Raw genomic sequence first — 24354 nt, forward strand, 5'->3', positions numbered from 1 at the left:
TCAGCATTAAAGTTTTATCCATGAATAATAACATTTATGAGTTAAAACACCTTACTGGTATAGGTATTTTGTTCTAGGCTGTGTTGGTCTAAACTAGATTCTCTAAATAGCAGAAAAACACTGTTTTCTTGGCTTGGCTTAATGATTTTGAAATTATCCAGTTCTGTGTTAGCCTAGCCTTCTTACCAGGGAAAATGCAAAATCCTTCAGTGAGTCTCCGATTCTTTTTTTGACAGTCTTCCAAGCCATGAACTGTCAATAAAATCTGGCTGTCTTAATTAATCTTGACATATTTGAGTACTTAGAACCAATATCCCTGTCTAAGGAATTCATAGGCCAATTTCTAGAATGCCCTTGCTTTCTTAGCAGCCAGAAGATTCACCTGTCAGGATCTATTACTCTTCTTTAAGGCATAACCTGATTGATTCCCAGAATTGGAACCAGGAGGGTAATTTCTGTCTTTGTTTAAGATGCCTGTTCCCTTGTCATTGCATATCTGCTGAACTCTAGTCTGCGCTAAAGTCTCAAAGATAACAATATTTCCCTTTTTTGAAGAAGGAACTAAACTAGTTAACCTCTTCTTCCTTCACACCAGAACTACATTAGTCAGTGTTCTTCATTGAAACAGAGCAATTACAGATGGAGATAGGTATTTATTTTAAATTGGTTTGGCTCATAAAATTGTGAGGGCTGGCAAATTTGTAGAGCAGGCTGGCAGAATGGAAATTCTGGAAAGAGTTGACCTTGCAGTCTTAACTCTGAATTGCACAGGGAAGCAGATTGGAAACTCAGGTATGGTTTCTGTGTTGCCATTTTGAGAACAATTCTTTCTTCCTCAGGAAACCTCAGTCTTTGCTCTTAAGACTAACCGATTGAATGAGGGCCACTCACATTTAGGGAAGATGGTAATTTGATTGACTTGAAGTCTCCTAATTTTAATGTTAGTTACATCTAAAGAAAAAACGTTACAGTGTTATCTAGACTTGTGTTTGACCAAACAACTGTGCCCTCTCGCCTAGCTAAATTGACACATAAAATTAACCACTATAAGGACATTTTGTTTTAAAACTTTCCACCAAACAAATCTGAAAATAATTTGAAATGTTTGTGAGACAAGAAATGAGAAATAGAGGTTTCTGGGGGGAAAAGCAAAATGTTGCTGTCAGCTGGTTTTCCTACAAAAAGGTCTAGATTTCTCTTTTCTAAAAATGTCTTTTCAGTATGGTATCATGAATAGACTTGTTGAGACACATGAAAAGAAAATTTACAAAAAAAAGCAAAAGATCTTCATTAAGAATCAGGCTGAATATCAGATAGGATTTTCTGGAATTATTTCAATTTTTTTCCTTGGAGTTGGAATGCATTCTTCTGTACAAATTTTTTTAATTGAACACAAGTTTTTCTCTTCTATGCAAGGTCATGATTAAAATGATGAATCATACAAAAACTGGGAAAGTTTTATTTAGTGTTGTAAAGGAGGAAATGTCACCTATTCAAAGTACTGACACATTTTATCTGGATATTATCAATGTGTATAGATGAAGTAATAAGAAAAGAAGATCCAGTGATAAGTCAGAGATTTAACATACTGCTTTGAGTCAAACGTCCATCATAATAAAGCTCATTCTAAAAGGATGATAGGCTGAGAAGAAATCAGAATGAAAAATAATCTAGGACCTATAAAAGTATATTTACCATAGAATATAGATAACAGCATGCTGGATGCATATTCTGAAAAAAGACTTATTTGGTAAAGATAATTATATTTGAAGTCATCTACTTTGTGTTTTTAGAAAAAAAATATTGTATTTTGAAATGAGTGCAAAATGAATTAGACAGCAATCTGTGATGAGAGAAAGGAGCAAGAGAGAGTAAGGGAGAAAGCTAGTTTTAGGATAGCAGAAGAAATAAAGAGAATCGAATAAAAAATATAAATACTGGGGAACTAGCAATGCCATAAATCCAGATTTGAAAATAACGTGAATTAGATTTTATAGTTACACCAATGTAGGATTAAGACTTTTGTTTTTTTTAATCTCTTTTCGGTTACCAAGACAGTGATGATGTTAGGTCCATGATCCTGGAGGAGAAAAAAAAAAAAAGGCAATCCCAAAATGTGACTGTAACATTTGCTTTTGATTTACCCATTAAGGCATTTGCTTAATTTAAAACCCAGTCTGTGAGGCTGAGCAGCTGAATATCTCATGGGACTTGAAGATAATGGAGTTTATGATCTGCCAAGTAAGAGACTCCTGAATGCATACCCCAAAGTTTCAGTGGGAAAATTCAAAGAGCTAAGTGCCAGGAGCAATGTTGATTCAGATGATAACATCCCCTACAAAGACTAAAGGCCAGTTTAAAATCAATTTAATCCCTATTAGATTAGGGTCATCCTCCTCTAGCATAGTATCTGCTAAAAGTAGAAAAAAAAGTCTCTCTAGAGGGAAGTAACATCAACAAGAACTTTACATTTTCTCTACAGAGTTTTTTTGTGGAGCAGTGTATAATTAATAAAATTACTGGGCATGCAAAAAGGTAAAATATTATTGAAAAACAAGAGGGAAATGATATTAGACACTGACTCATGGAGAACACAGATGTAGGTTGTTAGACATGGATTTTAGAATCACTGTGACTAACATGTTTAAGAAATTAAATGACAGATTATAAATTGAAAACAGTTGAATGACCGTTTTATCACTAACAACATAAAATTATGGTAGCTGAAATTAGAAATCAATACATGGATTTTATAGCAGGTTTCACAAATGATGAGAGAATTAGAGAACTAGAAGTGAGATCATAGGATAATATCTCACTGGAAGCATATATAAGAAAAAAGAGGTGGGGTCCCTGGGTGGCTCAATTGATGAAGTGTCTGCCTTCAGCTCAGGTCATGATCCCCAGGTCCCAGGATCGAGCCCCACATTGGGCTCCTTGCTCAGTGGAGCGCTTGCTTCTCCCTTTGGCCCTCCTTACCCCCATCTCATGCTCTCTTTCTCTCAAATAAATAAATGAAATCTTTAAAAAAAATTTAAAAAAAGAGAAAAGGAAAGAGAGACATCCATGTATTGCAATGAGCGCTGGGTGTTATACACATACAATGAATCATGGAACACTACATGAAAAACTAATGAAGTACTGTATGGTGACTAACATAATAAAAAAAAGAGACATACAGAATATAGAAAAGAATGTCAGCATTTTTTAAAAAAGACTTTATGTATTTATTTGTCAGAGACAGAGACAGCCAGCGAGAGAGGGAACACAAGCAGGGGGAGTGGGAGAGGGAGAAGCAGGCTCCCAGAACACTGGGATCATGCCCTGAGCCAAAGGCAGACGCTTAACAACTGAGCCACCCAGGCACCCCAAGAATGTTAACATTTTTAACTAGTCTCAGAAGGACAGGAGAGTGACTTAGAGAAACCTATATTGGATGAAATAATAACTGAGAATTTTCCAAAATTAATGAAAGACATAAAGCTGCAGATTGAAGATACTTTAAGAAAGCCAATGAGGTTAAATAAAGAGAAAACCGTGTCTGAGAACAATGTAGTAAAACTGCATAAAGCCAAAGACAAAGGAAAAAAGAAAAGATTATCATGAGTTAGCAGCTCTAATACTGATACAATGACGCTGTTCCTTGGCAGTTAGACAAATATGGAATTATTTAAATTAATGAAAGGAATAAAGGGCAGTATACAATGTTTAACATACAAATGTGTTCTTCAGTAATTAAGTCAAGTTAAGAAGTTTTCAAAGAAAAGACTTTCAGAAGTCTTCAGCAATACACATGCAATAAAGGAAATACTAAAAAGGAGTTTTTCAGGCAAAAGAAAAATTCAGATGGAAGCCTGGAAATGTAGAGAGAGATGTAGTACAATATAAAGGGTAAATACATGAGTAAAGAGACAAATATTTGTAATGTAAACCCAAAGTATTAATGTCTAGTAGAATTTAATATGGAGGATTAAAGTTAGGCACAATAATTATACAAATGTGACAAGGTGTAAGCAGACCTAAAATATTTCAAACTCCTTTTATTTTCTAGAAAGTGGTAAAGGTATATATACATATATATAAATAAATATATATAATAAATATATAAATATAAATATATATTAGAATTTAATAAGTGAATCATGAAGATTATTATTTATTTGGGTTATATATAAAGAAGTAGTAAAACTAGGCAGAAACTTTCAAGGAAAAACAGAATAGCAGAAGTAATTAAACTAAAGCAAAGTTCTTCAATCTTGACTTTTGACATTTGGGGCCAGATAATTCCTTATTAACTGTCCTGTATATTATAAGATGTTTAACACTATCCCTGGCCTCTACCTAATAGATGCTAGCAGCAACTTTCCTCACAAGGTGAGACAACTAAAAAAGTCTCTACACATTGCATATGTCCAGCTTCAGGGTAAAATCATCCCTAGTTAAGTACCCCTGAACTAAAGGAAAGCAATGTAGCTCAGGAAAAGTAATATAGCATTATTAGACAGTTGTAAAAATAAATACTAATGTGGCATATTTAACCTGAAATCTGTAGGAAGTTATAATAAGTGTAAACAGGTTGGCTTCCACCTCTAAGTAAAATGAAACAGATACTGGCAGCCATGATTGTCTGGTATAACTGAATAGAAACTGGAATCCTAAATTTGAGGTCAGTTTTCCTCATAGGCTATTGGTGAGTTCTGGGTTTCAAAGGAAAGTGGGTGATACAGAACTGGTAAGGCAGAGGGAATCTCCGCTATCACTGGGTGTACCTCAGGGACAAAGTCCAGATAGAGGAAGAACACATGCAGAAAACAGGGAAATTTGAACCCGTGAGAGAGTGAATCTGAAAAGCCAATGTCAAGAAAACCCAGATGGATAGAATTTTCAGTGCTGAGGATAGACTCTCCAAAGTCTCATTCAGTATCAAAGGAGAGCCATTCTTGAGGAATAAAGACAAACTAGTGGAGGACAGGCTTTAACCAATACTGGAGCTTTTTTTACCTATACTGGAACATAGTTCTGTCCCCGTGCAAAACATTTTATTTAGGTACAGTATCTTCCTAACATATGGAAAAGGGGATACTGGTGGATGTTAGCCACTTTATTTCTTTTTTACACAACATCTAGAGCACAGTAACAATTTGCTAAACATATAAAAAGACAGAAAAATGTGACTTATTGATAAAAGAAAAGTTACAGTAGATGCATAGACAAACCAGTTATGGAAGTTAGGAAACAAAGACAATCAAATAATGGTGATAAATATAGACTATGTGTGGGAATTCTGTACCAGCAACTCATTTTGAAGAAATTTAAAAAGACTGAGTGAAATGATACATTATATTCGTGGGTTTAATGATTAAGGATTAAGAGGGAAATTCCTCCCAAGTTGCTCTTCAGATCCACAGCAATCTAAATTAAAATTCCAGCAGGATTCCTAAAATAGAAGGCAACACGCTTATTCTTAAAATGTATATGGATAAAAAAAAGACCTAGAACAGTCAGAACTATCTTGCAATAGGAAAATCAAGTCGAGATCTTTTTACTCTGACTGACTGCAAGACTTATCAGAATGCTTTAAAAAGTTATGACAATGTTATTGGCCTAAGGATAGACATATTGATTAATGAAACAGAATAAAGAATTTAGAAATAAAGACACATGTATATAATCAAGTGATCCTTGACAAAAATACCAATGTAATCCAATAATGAAATAAAAAGCCCTTCTACCAGTGGTCATGGAAATGAATGTCCAGATGACTTAAAAAAATGAATTTCAACCTAACACCACGCCCCATGACTCACACTATATACAGAAATTAATTTGAGTATATCAATGACTTATATGTAAAACAATAAGACTATAAACCTTCTAGTAAAAAGTAAATGTACCTGTGTATTGCGTCAATTTAGCTAAGCTAGAACTCATTTCAAGAATTCTGTTTTCTGCGTAGTTCTAAATTAGCACGGGCTACCGGAGACATTTTATGTGAGACTTGGAAGGCAGAGGTAAGGCATACACATTTTGTTTTTACACACTGAGTTGGTGGAAGGCACCAGGTGCCTTTGTAGCACACATACGTTTTCATATATCTAGTGTCTCCTTATTGGCAGGTGGCAGCAGTTAGACCCTTGAATCCTCTAGGCACTGCACAGATCAGTATAGGTGACTCCTGGATTGAGTCTTTTGCTGAATACAAACTTTGAATCTCTCCCTCTCTCTGTCTTCCCCTTCTCTCCCTCTCAGAAGATTCAGTACCTCAAAAGAAACAGCATTAAACTTGATGACATCAAAAGACACTTTGTAAAATGATGAGTAGAGTAAAAGACAGAAAAAAATCAAAAGAGATACTTGGAAAGTATCTAGCAGGGAGTGCACATTTGTGTGTGTGTGTGTGTGTGTGAGACTTAAGGTAGCTACCATGATACCCTCTTCCTGGTAGTTCATGTCCTTATGTGAACCTGTCTCCTGAGTGTGAGCAGGACTTGTGAGTTGCTTCTTACCAATAAAATACAGCAACGGTGATGGGATGTATGTGGTTGTGTGTGTGTGTGAGAGAGATTATGTGATTACATTACATAAGATTATATTGTTCTCCTGCTGGAATCCCTCATTGTCTTCCTAGCCTTGAGGAAGCAATGACATGTTAAAGAACTCCATGTGGGAACTACAGGCAGTCTTTAGGAGCTAAATGTGGCCTTCAGCTTACAGCCAGCAAGAAAATGAAACCTTTAGTCATAAAGCTATAGTGAAATGAATTCAGCCACAACCTGAGTGAGTTGGGCAGTGGATTCTTCCCCAGTCAAGCATTTAGATGAGACCCCCAAACTGAGACTGACACCATAATTACAGTTTTGCAGAGGATGCACCTAAGCTGTGCCAAGACTCCAAACTTTCAAAAAACAAAATAACTCTGTTGTTTTGAGCTTCTAAATTTGTGTAATATTGTACACAGCAATATATAATAACACAATGAAAGGTATTGATCCATGTCTTCTGATTGTTCATCTAGAATCACACTCTCTCTTCTTTAAGTAAAGTTTTAAATATGTATTTTGAGAGCGAGTGAGAGAGAGTGAGCGAATGCAGGGGACAGGAGCAGAGGGAGAGGGAGAAGCTGACTCCCCACTGAGCAGGGAGCCCACAAGGACCTGAGCTGAAGACATGCTTAACCGACTGAACCACCCAGGTGTCCCTTAAACATGTATTTTGAACCAAACGCAAGTAACAAATAATTAACAGAAACATATCTAGAAAACATCTAGATATTTCTAAATTAATCATCAGACTTCATAATTAACCTTAAGTCAAAAAAAAGTCACAAAAGGTGTTAAAAAACATTCTTGAATAAATGAAAGTGAATCCAAAGCATATCAAAATTTGTGGAAGTAAGTAAAAACAGGTACTAAATATTTATATAAATTTTTATTTGGGAAAAAATGATGATCAAAGCTTCTAAAGAAATTGTAAAAGATAGTCATATGTACCTATGGTCAATCCAGCTCTCTCCCAACCCTCCCTCCTTCTCTTCCTACCTACTTTCCTATGTATTTCTATCTTCAGTCTATTTTTTTCTGAATGAGAGTCCAGACTGCTGAAAGAATATTCAAAAACAAATGCTATTGCAGTCCATTTCCTCTGATTTTTCTTTGTAGTAGGGATGTTCTGTCTTCAAAAGAATGGGCAATATTTGGTTAATTTCAGTGTATCTGAATTTTTTCCTGAAATCTAGGGGGACAGGATATCAGAGAATGTTATAACTGTGGTTAGCTTTTTCTCTAATCCCTCTAGTAAGCTTTTCTGTGGCAAGTAAGTTCTGTAAACATTCCATTGCTGGCAGGCATTTGCCCTACTTCTTGTGCTTCTAATTTATTGAACTGTATCTTCTTCAGCAGCACCTTATGAAAGCTACAGCATTAATCAAAGCTACCCTGTCAGGGACATATGCCAACAGCATTTGTTCAGCATTGTTATCAACTCTTGTTTTACGGAAGATTAGAGATAATGTCAGAGCTCTGTGATACTTTATAATTTAAATGAATATAAAATTAGTTATAACTGTCTCCAGCCTACCACCATTTCTTAACAATCTTAGTCCAGAAAAAAAATGTTATGACCCACATATCGAAACTACAAATAAGAGCTGTTATCAGGCACATATAGAAGCTTAATAGATATTTCAAAATAAATATTGATTTACTTAAGTTATTGTTTACTGTGATCAAACTTTAGAGCAGTTCAGTTATGCTAATCTTGTAAACTGTATTTGCAGCTTCTGATATAATCATCAGAAAAACTATGCATTTATTTGGGTCTATATGTTTAAGACAGTAGTTATGATGAATACAATATTTATTATAAGCACTGATCCCAAGCTTTATGAGAGTTTATGGAGCCTTCATAAATGTAAGGCATAATTGTCAGAAATATAATTTGAATGAATTCGTACAAGTGGCTGATACTGATACAGTATTTTGTTATGAAAATTAAGAGGTAAAGTGAAGAGATATTGCTATGAAAATTTTAAAAATTTGGTTGGAATCTAGACAAAGATAGTAGTTATGGTGAAGGAAATGAGTAAATTTAGAAGCTTTGGGAGGAAAAGGTGGCAGATTTCATAAACAGTGAAAAGTAAATGAAATAGAACTGTAAGTTAAAACAACCTAGAGCTTTTAGTTTTGTGTTCATTAATTTTATTTCTCCATTATTAATAAGTTAAAAGCAGGAAAAATTTGAAGAGGCAGGAAACATAATAAAATTGTGCGATTCAGTAGGTTTCTTACAAACAAGTGTGCTAGAAGGGATTTGGTTGAGGGTTAAAGTACGGGGGGATGTTAGCTACATTGTGATAATAATTGAACCCATGGCTGTGGGTTACTTTCCGAAAAGTCTAGTAATAAATTATAATGAGCCGTTTGGAAGCAAGTAAACTAATGTTTCTTGCATGTTTCAGTATGTCAAACACTGTGATTTCTATTTGTGCTTATTATTAGTTCATTTATAATATGTTCATTAGTTAACCTTATAGATAGTCATTATTATACTAATTTTATGGATGAGGAAAAGTGAGGATCTATGAGAGATTAGGGAAATCTTGAAGGTCTCACAGCTCATAAATAAAGGAGTCTGATCTCTATCCCTACTTTATTTGACTTCAAAATCCGACATTTTATGTTGTAGCGGAGTTCACACCACAGTCTGGCGTTTTATATTGTAGCAGATTTCAAACCACATTTCACCTCAGACCATTTCTAGCATACCTGGACAATTTGTTATATATTCATATCATTTTAATTTAAAATCACAATTTCTTAAATTTAAAACATGGTTTATATGTTATAATTAGTTTTCCTACTAGAATCTGTAATATTATTTGTAAATATTCATGAAATATCTACATGATGCTTGATGACAGCTTTCTTGGAAGGTCAAATGTCATATGCTGTCAGTTTCCTTAAATATTCTGATATCTACTAGATTCGAAGATCCCAGTCCACATTGAACAATGTTAAGAATGGCAGGGATTATGTTAGAATTTTTTGGATATCTATGTTGAGTATGGAGTCTATGGAGAAATTTTCACGGAGAGCTGTGTGTACTGGTTGAAAATACCATTCTCAAAAAATGGAAGATAAGTTGTTTAACCTGAAAGAGAACATTTACTGAATGTTCTCTTCAAATACATTCAGCTGTGAAAAGTATTGAATATTCTGTAAGCAGTATTTCTATGTGGACTTTAAATATGCTCAATAATAAATCATTGATTTGTTTCTTAGGAAAGGACAGAAAAACTCACTTAATAGAAAAATGCAATTTTTCTTAAACATTTTATCGAACATAGCATATAGAAAGAAAATGTTACAGGTTACAAATATAGGGATACCTGGGTGGCTCAGTCAGTTAAGCAGCTGCCTTCGGCTAAGGTCATGATCCCAGCGTCCTGAGATTGAGTCCTGCATTGGGCTCCTTGCTCGGCGGGGAGTCTGCTTCTCCCTCTGCCTGCTGTTCTCCCTGCTTGTGCTCTGTTTTCTCTCTCTCTCTCTCTCTCTCTGACAAATAAATAAATAAATAAAATCTTTAAAAAAATAACAAAAAGCAAATTACAAATGTATAGCATGGTAAATTTTCACTAAGTGAACATACGGGTAAAACCAGTATATAAAACTATGACATTACTGTGTTCTTTTCCCCAAAAGTAAACACCATCCTGCATTCTAACATGATAAGTTACTGTGGCCTAATTATGAGCATTATATAAATGAAATAGACATACTTTTGTGTCTGGTTTCATTTATTTAACTGTATATATGTGAGATTCATCTAAATTGTTGCATGTAGTAATAGCTCATTCATTTTCAATTCATCGTGATAATACATTGGATGGATATAACACTATTTATTTTTTCTGGTGTCTCGTGAAATATTGGCTTATTCCAGGTTTTGCTTACTACAAATAGTGCTTCTAGTACACATATTTTGATGTAATATATACTCATTTCTGTTAGTTTTTATGTATATGAGGGGAATTCCTTATATAGATCATATGTTTATTCAGCTTTTTAAAAAAATATTTATTTATTTCAGAGAGAGAGTGAGCGAGTGAGCTCGAGCAGACTCCTCACTGAGTGGTATATACATCCCTTATTTATTTTATAACTGGAAGTTTGTACCTCTTAATGACCTCTACCTATTCTGCCCATTTCTTCATCCCCCTCCTCTCTGTCAGCCACCAGTTTGTTCTATTGGTGAATCTGTTTCTGTTTTGTTTGTTCGTACGTTTTGTTTTTTTAGATTGTACATATAAGTGAAATCATATGGTATTTGTCTTTCTCTGACTTATTTCACTTAGCATAATATACTTTAGGTTCATCCATGTTGTTGCAAATGACAAGATCTCATTCTTTTTTTATGACTGAGTAATATTCTATTGTGTATGTATATACCACATTGTCTTTATTCATTCATTTATCATTGGACACCTAGGTTGCTTCCATATCTTGGCTATTGTAAATAATGCTGCAGTGAACATAGGGATGCATATATCTTTTTGAATTTTTTTTTCATTTTCTTCGGGTAAATACCCAGAAGTGGAATTGCTGGATCATATGGTAGTTCTATTTTTAAGTTTTTGAGGAACTTTTATATTGTTTAACATAGTGGCAGTGCCAGTTTACATTCCCATCTACAATTACATAGTAGATACTGAATTTTCTAAAATGGTTTTACCAATTTAAATTCCTATAGCCCTGTAGGAGAGTGTCAAATGCTTTGCCATTTCTCACTAACACATTAATATTTAGCCACACTGGAGTATATGCAAAGCTTCATTGAAGATTTTAATTTACAATTATTGGATGTATTTACTTATTAATCTCAATGTATTTTCCTATATTTATTTTAGATATGAGTGTCGTTTTTAATGGATGCATGTTCATTCTTTTGCCTGATTTCTGCTAGGTTTCTGTCCTTTTTTTTCTGCCATTTTCTTTTTGATTTAAGAAAAATTTTTATATATTCAGTATACAGATCCTTTGTTATGTCTATTTATTGAAATTATCTTCCTCTCTTTGGCTTCATTTTAACTCTATTAGAATTTTCTCATTTTTTTGTAATAAACTTTTTATTTGGGGAGGAATGCAGTTTACATGTCATTTATAAGAAAGTTGTGAAGATAGTACAAAGTTCTCCTACATTACTTATCAAGTTTCAGTCCCCCTAGTTATCATCTGACATTACTGTAGTGCAGTAGTCAAAACTAAGAAGCCAGCATTGGCACGTTGTCATTAACTAAACTTCAGACTTTATGTGGATTTCACCAGTTGTTTCTTTTCTTTTTTTTTTTTTCCCCCATTAATACCCTGTTTCTATTCTAGAATCCAATCCAGGGTACCATACTGCATTTATTTGTCATGCCTTTTTAGTTCCTCAGTTCTGTGACACTTTCACAGTCTTTCTTGTTTTTTGTACCTTGGCAGTTTTGAATCCTGGTCAGGTATTTTCTAGAATGTTGGTCAAACTGGGTTTGTCTGATATTTTTCTTGTTAATTATTATGATGATGTTTTTGTTTTATTTTGTTTTTGAAGAAAAGACCACAGAGGTGAAGAACCCTTTCTCATTGCATCATATTTAAGAAGAACAAAAATGTCCACATTACATTACTAGTTAACCATCATATTGTTTTTTGATGAACTTCAGTCTTAATATGAATGCAATATTGTTTATCAAGTTTATGCCTTTTTAAAAAACCTATACATACCAAAAGATTATAAAGATTGTCTCCTATATTATATTCTAAAAACATTATTTTACATTTTAAATTTAGATATATAATCTACCTTGGAAATCAGATTTAGGTATATAATTAACTTTTAATAGGAGAAAGGTTTTAAGATTACTTTTTTTAAAAAGATCTTATTTTATTTGAGAGAGAGAAAGAGAAGGAGCAACGGGTGGGGCAGAGGGAGAGGGAGGAGCAGACTCCCCACTGAGCAGGGATCCTGATGGTGGGGCACTGGATCCCAGGACTCTAGGATCATAACCTGAGGTGAAGGCAGACGCTTAACTGACTGAGCCACCCAGGTGCCTAAGATTACCTTTTTATACTAATATTTAATTGATCTGACACCAGTTTAAAAAGATGTTGTTTCCCTGCTGTGCATCAGTATATTTATAGGTCACAACTGTCTGTCTTGGTGTGGATCTGTGGTCACACTCTCTATAATTAGTCATTGCTGTATTTACTCCTATTTACATCAACACCACACTTAATTACAGTAACTTTAAATAAGTAATGATATCTGGTGTGGTAACTGCGTTAATTTTTTCAAGTTTGCCTTAGGTAATTTGACCAAATGCAATTCAATATAAATTCGAGACATAGCTTGTCAATTTTCGCAGAAAGTTGGGATAAATTTATGGAAAACTGTCATCTATACAGTATTTATTTTTCCTTTTATGAACAAGATTTCTTATTTCTGTAGGTATTATTGCACACATTTCAGGTTTTTTTCTAGGTGCTTGTTATTTTTGATGTTAAATAATACCATTTACAAAATGTAATATTCTATAATGTGTCAATGTTTATACCAATGGTATATTGGTTATTGTTTTTTTTTACATTTTATTCCTCAAACTTGCTAAAATTATTTATTCTAAATAGCTTATTTATACATATATTTTTATATTTTACATGATTATGTTACTTGTGAAAAATGAAGTTTAGTTTTTGATTTCCAGTTTTATATTTTTTGTTTTTTCCTTGTTTTGCTGGCTAAGAGCTTTATTATGATAAACCAAAGTTAACATGTGGCATCCTTGGCTTATTTCTGATCTCAGAAGGAAAGCCTTTAATAGTTGACAACTAAATATAATGTTTGGTTTAGGAGTTTTTTGAAACGTCATCAGTTTAAGAATAAATATGGAGATTTCATTTAATTCCTAGTTTGCTAATTTTTTTTAATATAGCTGTTAAATACTGTCGGGGGTGCCTGGGTGGGTCAGTCAGTTAAGCGTCCGACCCTTGATTTTTGGTCGGGTCATTATCTCAGGGTCCTGAGATGAGCCCTGCATTGGGCTCCATGCTCAGCAGGGTGTCTGCTTCTCTACCTCTCTTTCTCCCTTTGCTCCTCCCCCTGCTCACACACACACTCATGCTCTCTCTCTCTGTATAAAATAAATAAATCTTAAAAAAAAATACTGTCAGATAGTTTTTCTGAATTTCTTAAGATTATTTTTCTCTTTTTATTCTGATATTGTAGCAGATCACACTGTCGGATCTTCAGATGTTTAACAGCCTTTTATTTTTGGAATAAAACTAACTTGGTGGTGGAATATTATCCTTTTTTATATAATTGGTTATAGTTTACTTAATTTGCATGTATGCACATGAGATAAGTTTGGAATTTTTCTTCCTTAGAATGTTATTTCATGTTTTGCTATCTAGATTATGTTAACTCATAAAAGAGTAGGGGACTTTTACTGTTCTTTAGAAGTGTTTGTGTAAGAAGTCTTGAAATTTGGAAGAATTAAGTAGTTAAGCAGTTGATCCTGGACTTTTCTAAGTTCTAAGTAACAGGTGACTGCAGACTTCTCATCAGAAACTATGCAAGCCAAAAAACCACAATAGCACAGAGTCTTTCAAAAGGCTGCTAGGGGAATAAAAAAGAAAAAAGAACTGGAATATATTCCTAGCAAAAATCTCTTTCAAAAATGAAGATGATGTAAATCATATATCTTATCAACGATTAATATTCAAAATAGGTAAATAACTCAATAGCAAAAATATCCAGTTCAAAATGCGCAGAATATCTGAAGAGAGATTTTTCCCGAGACATACCGATGACCAATAGGTACATGAAAAAAAGCTCAGTGTCACTCAAGTGTTGGTGAGGATGTGGAGAAAGGAATCCTTGTGCACTATTGGTAAGAATGAAAATTGGTGCAGCCACTATGAAAAACAGTATGGAGGTGACTAAAATAATTAAAAATAGAACTACCATATGATCCAGCAGTTTTACTTCTGTGTATTTATCCCAAGAAAACAGAATCACTATCCTAAAGAAATACCTGCATCCCCATGTTCATTACATTACTTATAATAGTCAGGATATGGAAAAAAAACCAAGTGCTCATTGATGGATGAATAGATAAAGAAATTGTAATACACACACTATAATGTTATTCAGCCATAAAAGAGAAGGAAATCTTACCATTTGTGACAATGTGGATGGATCTCAAAAGCATTATGCTAAGTAAAAACATACAGAGAAAGACAGGTACTGTATCATTCACTTAATGTAGAATCTAAAAAAGAAAAGAATAAAATGATAAAAACCCTTACTTTCGATACAGAGACCAGATTGGTAGTTGCCAACAATGACCTGAGGGGAAGGAGAGGTAGGTGAAATGGGTGAAGGGAGTCGAAATGTATAAACTTCCAGTTATAAAATGAGCATTGGGGATATATTATACAACAAGGTGACTATAGTTAATAATACTATATTGTATATTTTAAAGTTGTAAGAGAGTAACTTAAAAGTTACCAAAAGAAAAAAAAATGTACTTGTGGTGACAGATGTTAACTAGACTTATTGTGGTGATCATTTCACAATGTATATAAATACCAAATCATTCAGTTGTACCCTTGAAACTAATATAATCTTGTATGTCAATTATACCTCAATAAAAAAAAAGAAAAGTATGAACATGTGTTAAGAGAACTAAAGAATGAGAAAATTTTTTGTCAGAAAACCTACCACTGCAGTAAATGTTAAATGAAATACTTTAGGAAGAAGGAAAATGGTACCAGATAGAAACTTAGATATCTATATCTGTGTATAGATGCCACATATAGTGGCATTATATTTTTTTCAAATCAGAGTATGATAATTAATGATGTTTGTTGTAAACTCAGCACCAAGAATAAAATATAGTTTATAAACCAACAGCAAATTTAAAAATGGAATCCTTAAAAATTACACAATGAAGGAGTGTGACATATGCACAACTTAAGGTATCTATTATCCTGAGTTTTATTATTTCCTTGCTTTTCCATATATTTCCTTTTGCCTGTTTTAACATTTTCAGAATTATACTGTATACATTCCGGTGAGTGTTCATTTATTCAAATTAGTGTTTGTTGTTTTACTTCATTTTCATTCATTTGAGTATGCTAAATATATGAATACTATGTTATTTATCAATTCTATTGTCAGTGGGAATTTAGTTTTTTTTTTTTGTTTCCATTGTTTTGTTTTGCTATTTCAAACAGGGCTCAAGTCTCTAATCAACATTTTTTTTTTTGTCTCCTTATAAAGGCATTCAAAAGTTTCTCTGTAATTTAAACCCAGAAGTAGAATTTAAATATCTTAGATTATGCTCCTGCTCAGTATTATTAGGTAATCTCAAATTCTTTCTAAGTCTCATATGCCTTAAGAGGAGTATGAATATTACTGTTTCTCCATATCTTCAACAACGTTAGGTATTTTCAAATTCGAATTTTGGCAGATCTTGTGGGTGAGAAGTGTTAGGTTATGTTTTAAATTTGCATCATGATTATGTACAAGTTACAATGCATTGATTTGGACATTGATTGATAACGTGGCTCTGTGACAAGTGAGTATGGTGTTTTTGTTACTCATTAATTTAGTTTTAGATACTACATCAGGTAATTACCAGTAAAACAAATATTACATTGATTTGATTATTTTGAATAATGTAATTGCAGACTAGGACAAATTGTATAAAGGCTCCATGGGGCTCAGGTATCAAATATCACATGTCTCATTCTTGAAAATTTTTATTAAAGATATTGTGGGGGTTACTTTTCAGGCCATGTCCCCCTTTGTTAAAAACTTTACCTAAACATAAAAATACGTTACCTTACAGCACTGTTAAAAGTTGCAGTTACAGACTTGATGCATTTCTGCTTTTACCTTGAAAAGAGTCAATCTATTGTACTAGTTTCCTATGGCTGCATAAAATGTTAACACAAATGCAGCACCTTTAAGCAACACAAGTCTCTTCCCTTCCAGTTCTGGTGGGTCTGAAGCGTGGCGTGGCACGAGTGGATTCTGTGCTCACCTGGCTAACTCTGGGGCCTGTGATCCTCTTCCAAGTTCATTTTCATTTCATGTTTTCCACATGGTCCCTTTCCTCTCCAAGTCATTAATGAAACGTTTGAGTCTCTTGTAATTTCAACTTCTTTGATCATTAGCTAAAAAAAAGTGGGGTTTATTTTGCTTATTTTGTTTTCTTGTTCTTTTTCTTTTAATTTTTTTTTTCTTTTAAGGGCTCGTGTTATTAGATTACATCCAACTGAAAAATCTCTCTTTTGCCACATGATGTAACATGATCATAGGTCTGATAATAGGGTATTCTGCTTACCAAGTTATCTAATGACCCTTCATTGACATGAAAACATTTTGTTGAGAAAAATACCTGTTTACATATGAATTAGACAGGAGCCTGCTGTTGTAATATAATTAAATATATGGTGTAGAAAAGCCAACCTTTTTAAAATTTAACCTTCCTTCTGGGGCGCCATGGTGGCTCAGTTGGTTTAGCATCTACTTCTTGATTTGGGCTCAGGCTAGGAGCTCAGGGTTGTGGAATCAAGCCCTGCATTGGGCTCCTTGCCAGGTATGGAGCTTGCTCAAGATTCTTTCTCTTGTCCTCTGCCCCTCTCCCCCCCAAAAAGAAAAAAATAACCTTCCTTCCTTCTTCACTTCACTTCCTTCTGACCTGCTATAATCCATGAAATTTGTCTATTTGGCTGGTGGAACATTTATTTATTCACTTGGTTATCAAGCATAAGCCATGCTGTATATCCTAAAGTATATAGATAAGACAATTTATATCATTTTCAATCTTGCATTAATACTAGGGAAACTTCAACCATTTGCTGTCTGGCTTGTTAATCTGGATTAGTCTATTTGAAGTATGGTCCAACAGCCCCACTTCTACCTAGCATGCCATACGAGAAGCTCTATTTTGATGAAGAGTAGGAGGAAAGTTTAAGTTTTATGTACTGACCGTGCTGAAAAATTAGTAGTAACCCTGTAAAACAAAACAATAACTCCAAGTAGATTTCTTCTGGATAGAAGTGATGCAGAGGAATGGCAGAATGAGACATCTGGGACCAGAATGTATTCATTTCACATTCATCTTACATGACATCCTGACTTTTAGTTATTATAAACACAGAGCATTCTTAGTGATTAATAAGAGTGAGAAATTAAGAATTTTAAAACTGAAAATTGAATACCCAAGAAGTAAAGTTGTATAAGTGCCTTTGAAATGGGCTTTTGCCACTGTATTTTTCATGCAAAGGATTTAATCACTTCCTATTTTTAGTTCACATATTTCAGCTTTAAATTACTTAGAATTTTTATGTTTGTAATAAAGCTCAATAAATGTTAATAGATATTTTAACTAAAGTGATGAAGAATTCATAGATGAGTACCCCAATTTATTCTCATGCTATAATATTTTATTATTTTGAGACACATACATAGCCTATGAAAATCATTAAACTCTCATGATTTAAGAAGTGTGTGTTTAAAATGGCACTTTTGAAATATTTTAGTTCTTCAAGGACTCAAGTTGAAGCAATAAATTAATTTTGATGTTGCAAAGGTGACTTCCATGTTACTTCTGCCTTGCTAGATTAATAAAATTCATTTATGGTTGTATGACAAAAAATAGATTATCAATAAGAATGTGAAAACACAAACCATAGACTAGGAGAAAGTATTTGCAAATCATATCTCTAATAAAGGGCTTATGTTTATTTAGAGTATATAAAGAACTCCTCTAACTCAATATTAACCATAAATTCAATTTAAAATAAGTATGTATTTAAAGAGACATTTTGAAAAAACCCCAAATAGCCAAAGTAATGTCGAAGAAGAAAACCAAAGCATCATAATTCCAGACTTCAAGCTGTATTACAAAGTTGTAATCATCAAAAAAGTATGGTATTGGCACAAAAACAGACACATTGATCAATAGAACAGAATAGAGAACCCAGAAATGGATCCTCAACTCTATGGACCCTCAACTAATTTTCAATAAAGTAGGAAAGAATATCCAGTGGAAAAAAGACAGTCTCTTCAACAAATGGTGTTAGGAAAACTGGACAGCCACATGCAGAAGAATGAAACTGGACCACTTTCTTATACCATACACAAAACTATATTCAAAATGGATGAAAGACCTCAATGTGGGACAGGAATCTATCAAAATCCTAGAGGAGAATATAGGTTGCAACCTCTTTGACCTCAGCCACAGCGACTTCTTTATAGACATGTCTCCAGAGGCAAGGGGAACAAAAGCAAAAATGAACTATTGGGACTTCATCAGGAGAAAAGCTTTTGCACAGCAAAGGAAACAGTCAACAAAACTAAAAGGCAACCTGCGGAATGGGAGAAGATATTTGCAAATGACATATCAGATAAAGGGCTAGTATCCAAAATCTATAAAGAACTTCTCAAACTCAACACCCAAAAAACAAAAAAATCCAGTCAAGAAATGGGCAGAAGACATGAACAGACATTTCTCCAAAAAAGACATACAAATGGCTAACAGACACGTGAAAAAATGCTCAAGATCACTTGACATCAGGGAAATACAAATCAAAACCACAGTGTGAGATACCACCTCACATCGGTCAGAATGGCAAAAAGTAACAAGTTAGGAAACAAATGTTGGCAAGGATACACAGAAAAGGGAACCATTTTACACTGTTGGTGGGAATGCAAACTGGTGCAGGCGCTCTGGAAAATAATAAAGAGGTTCTTCAACAAGTTAAAATGGAGCTCCCCTGTGACCCAGCAATTGCATTACTACACACACACACACTGGAATGTTACTTGGCCATCAGAAAAAATGAAATCTTGCCATTTGTGAGGATGTGGATAGAACTAGAGGATATTATGCTAAGTAAAATAAATCAGTCAGAGAAAGACAAATACCATATGATTTCACTCATATATGGAATTTAAGAAACAAAACGGATGAACAGAGGGGAAGGGAAGGAAAAATAAAAATATGGAGAGAGGCAAACCATAAGAGACTCTTAACTATAGGGAACAAACTGAGAGTTACTAGAGAGGAAGTGGGTGGGGGGGAATGGGGTAATTGGGTGAAGAGCATTAAGGAGGGTAGTTGATGTAATGAGCACTGGGTTTTACATGCAACCAATGAATCACTAAACTCTACCCTGAAACAATACACTATATATTAACTAACTTGAATTTAAATTAAAAAAAAAAAAGGAGACATTTCTCTTAAGAAGATATACAAACAGCCCCAATAAGCAAATGAAAAGATGCTCAACATCATTAGTTATTAAGGGGGTCAAAATACAACCAAAATATACTACCTCATGCCCAGTAGGATGGCCATAATCCAAAAGAAAGATAGTAAGAAGTGCTGGGAATGATGGGGCAAAATTGGAACCCTCACAATTTGCTACTGGTTGTGTAATATTATGATACAGCTACTTTGGAAAACACACTGGCAGTTTCTTTTTCTTTACTTTTTTAGGATTTTATGTATGTATTTATGTATGTATTTATTTGAGAGAGAGCAAAAGCAAGAGAGATCACAGAGGGAGAGGGAGAAACAGACTCTCCCCGCTAAGCAGAGAGCTGGTGCGGGGCTTGATCCCAGAACCCTGGGATCATGACCTGAGCCGAAGGCAGCCGCTTAACTGACTGAGACACCCATGTGCCCCAATGCTGGCAGTTTCTTAAAGCGTTAAATGTATACTTATCATATGACCTACCAATCCACTCCTGGACATCTAACCAAAAAAAATGAAAAATATGTCTATACGAAGATTTGGATTTGTATGTTCATAGAACCATTATTCTTGATAGCACAAATCTGTTAACAATCCAAATATTCATGAACAATATGATTTACCTACGTAGTAGGATGTTATGCAGTAGTGAGCAAGAGCAAAGTATTGAAACATGCTACAACATAGATGAACCTTTAAAGTATGTTGCTAAGTTATAGAAGCCAGACACAAAAGATTCATAATGTATGATTCAACTTGTGTTAAAAGGCAAGGCTATAGAGACAAACAGCAGATTAGTGGTTGCCTGGGACTAGGGGTGGGAACAGGGATTTACCTGGGCATGAAAACATTTTTTTTGAGTGATGAAATATTCTAAAATTTGACATTGGTGATTGTTGCACAACTCTATTAATGTATTAAAAATAAGCTATCTTTACAATGAATGCATTTTATGTTGTGGAAGTTATATTTCAGTAAAGCTCTTTTTAAAATATATTTTTTTAAAGTACTGAATATTGTATCAATTTCTCTCTTATTTTGAGAGAAACTGATGATTCAGATTTTTGGAATCGGCTCTGTAGTAAAAACCTGTGTCATGTAAAAACCTATGAAGGGAATGAAGCATGAGAGACTATGGACTCTGGGAAACAAACTGAGGGCTTCAGAGGGAAAGGAGGTGGGGGAATGGGATAGGCTGGTGATGGGTAGTAAGGAGGGCACGTATTGCATGGTGCACTGGGTGTTATATGCAACTAATGAATCATGGAACTTTACATCAAAAACCAGGGATGTACTGTATGGTGACTAACATAATATAATAAAAAAATGTTATTATTAAAAAAAAAAAAACCTATGTGGGGAAAACTGTTTCCTCAAGCACTTGCATCACCAGATGACAATGATGCAGATTATACTCTTTAACTAATTATAACTGATTATTTCTTAAGAAGCAAAGTTATATAGCCCTGTATTTTGGGAGTCCAGCTGAAGAGACCACTGCTATCTATACCTTTCATATTTTCTTTTGAAGAAGTCTAGTCCCAGAGATTATGTGTATATGTATATGATGTACCCATAAAAGAGTTATTAACCATTTTGGAATCTGATACATGTCATAAAATTTCTTTCATTATGGAATATTTAGCAAATGATATTGTTAAAAATGTGTCTTTTAATTTACTTAAGATCATAACAGAATTCTAGACATAGACAATCTTGGTGAAGCTCATAACAATTTTTTTTTTGAGAAAATGTCATTCTCCGTAATACAAGATTTTTATTGTTTTCTCTAGATTCTGAATTTTATGGTTATAAGTATTTCCATTTACTTGCATATAATAATCAGAAAATTTCAAGTCTGTGAACTTAAATAATTTATGAAAGTTTAACAAATAATCTTAATTCTTATGCTCAGTGTATCTATTAGTGTCAATAAGACAAGCTATTATTCACATATACAATTTCTGTTATCTTTCTGACAAAGTAAAAATAAAAATTCAACAACTTGTATTGAACAGTATTTTTTTGAGAACCATCTGTGTGGCAGGCCCACTGTTAAGCATTGGGATTATAAATGTTTCCCTTTTCTCAATCTAGCTAGACTCAAGGACATTCAAGCAAATGTGTGTAATATGCTACCTTCAGCTTCCAGCTGGCTTTTTACTGCCTTAATCATACTTTGTCCCCTCTTAATAGTCTAGATACGTAACTTGTTAGAAATTTAAACTGTATATATCTGGGAACACAAGAAAGGTCATTCAGTTTTGTTCCTTATAATTGGAGTTACTCATCAACATTTTCATTTACTGGTTATATGTATTAATACTAAAAGGAATTTTAACAGAATGCACATATACTATTTAATTAAGCTAGAAGAAAGATTTATCAGTATAACTCTCTTCTCTCCCCTTAGGCCATGCATATTTTCTAATGAACTCAATCATGAAGTATAGTTTTTTTACTTTATCAAGATAAACTTTGTTAATTTCTTCAACTTTTTATCTCTGCTTTTATTTCTTGTCCTTGCGTCTATTTCTAAAATGTTTTTGAAATTAAAAAAAAATTCTGTCCTATGAGTTTTGCTCTAGTTTGCTTCATTGGTTTCCTTTTTAACTCAATACCCTGTATTATCCCCAGTCTATATAATTTTTTTTTTCTGGTTTGCTATATGTAAAATTGTGAAGTCCACTGGAATAGCAATTTCACCTGCTACAGTTTCCAGAACTTAGAAAAAATGTCAGGAAACCCAATTAGACCAATTCTGTGGTTCCTTAAAAGATACTTTATTTGGTTTAAAGTTGTGTGAAGATGTGAAGCATTGATTATAGACAAAGAAGCATTGCAGATAACATTGCAGACCCTATTTTGAGATATGGTGCACCCAATAGCAACCCAATAAGATTGCTATGTGTTTTGTGATGTCAATAGATCAGAAGTCAATCAAGTATTTTTAGACAGTATCCACAAAATCATTCTTGTGACAGTATTCTCAATCTGTTACTGCAACTTGTTCTTGAGAATAATGAATCAGAAAAGAAAGAGATTAGGAAATGTTCCTATTTAGAAACTTTTTTCACCTTACTGAAATGATTTAATTTAAAAAAAATTTTAAAGATTTTATTTATTTATTTGTAAGAGAGAGTGAGAGAAAGAGCACAGCACAAGCAGGAGGGGGGTGCGGGGCAGAAGGAGAGGGAGAAGCAGACTCCCTCCCACCCCCAGCCAGGAGCCCAATGTGGGGCTCATTCACAGGACCCTGAGATCATGACCTGAGCTGAAGGCAGATACTTAACCAACTGAACCTCCCAGGTGCCCAATTTAATTAAAATTTATTTATTTTTTTACTTCTTTACAAATAGCTGGCGAATAACTGTAATTGTTGCTGAAAAAATATTTTTTTACAAAGCAAGAGAGAGTGTGAGCAGACAGGGGAGGGGCAGAGGGAGAGGGGGAGACTCTCAGGCAGACTCCTCACTGAGCAGGGCACCTGAGGCAGGGCTTGATCTCACAACCCTGAGATCATGACCTGAGCCAAAATCAAGAGTCCTTTACTTACCTGAGTGAGCCATCCAGGTGCTCCATTACTGAAAATATATTAAAATCGAAGTAGGAATATGTTTGATGGGAGACTTTATTCTCTATATAATCATAGGCTCTTTATGGTCCTGAAGGAAGAGTTTGGGAGTTACCTACCCTTCATGCCCCGTTTTCCATTCTCCTTTGGTGCCTCCCTTGTGGACAGGAGTAATTTATCCTATTGCTAACTTGAGCAGAGATTAACATTCCCTGAGCTGCACAAAGTAGGGAATACATAACTATATTAAACAATAGGAAATGGAGACAATATAGTCTATAAGTTCTCTTTCTTTTTCTCCCATTATCCTTCCTTCTCTCTCACTCTTCTGCTTTGTTTCATGGATTGTAAGAAGTGATCATATGGCCCTTGATTTCCTCTACTGAACAGTAAGTAGGTATGCTTCAGCAAGCCTTTTCCCCCAGATTCTCTGATTATGATTAAACTGGTGAACCAGCATTGTATGGATCACTGGACTAAGTTTGACAATAGAGTTTTACCAGTACTAAAGATGATACAATATTTTCATCTCCATTGACCTTCTCGAGGATAAGAAAATTGATTATAAATAATCTCTTACTGAATAAAAACAGCAATACTTTATATCATTAAGCTTTCTAATATGCTGTTTCAAATTATTTTGGAACTTTTTGATCCAAAATAACTTTCAACTAAAAAAGTACTTGTTTTGGTGAATTGGTATTTTGGACTATTCAGTAGTTTGATTCTGTTAGACAAGTCATTACGTTAGAAAGAGAGGTTCTGTATTTCACTTTTCTAATTGACTGAGACATTGAGTCAAAGATATAAGGTAATATATGATCACATAAGGTTACATGGGATAATAACTTAGTATAAGAGGGAGGGGACCCAAAAAGAATTGAGAGAGAGAGAGAGAGAGTGTGTGTGTGTGTGTGTGTGTGTGTGTGTGTATTTTAAATACCCTATTAAGTGATGTGGAGTAGATAAACT

Source organism: Ursus arctos, unplaced genomic scaffold (assembly GCF_023065955.2).
Source record: "Ursus arctos isolate Adak ecotype North America unplaced genomic scaffold, UrsArc2.0 scaffold_13, whole genome shotgun sequence".
NCBI lineage: Eukaryota > Metazoa > Chordata > Mammalia > Carnivora > Ursidae > Ursus > Ursus arctos.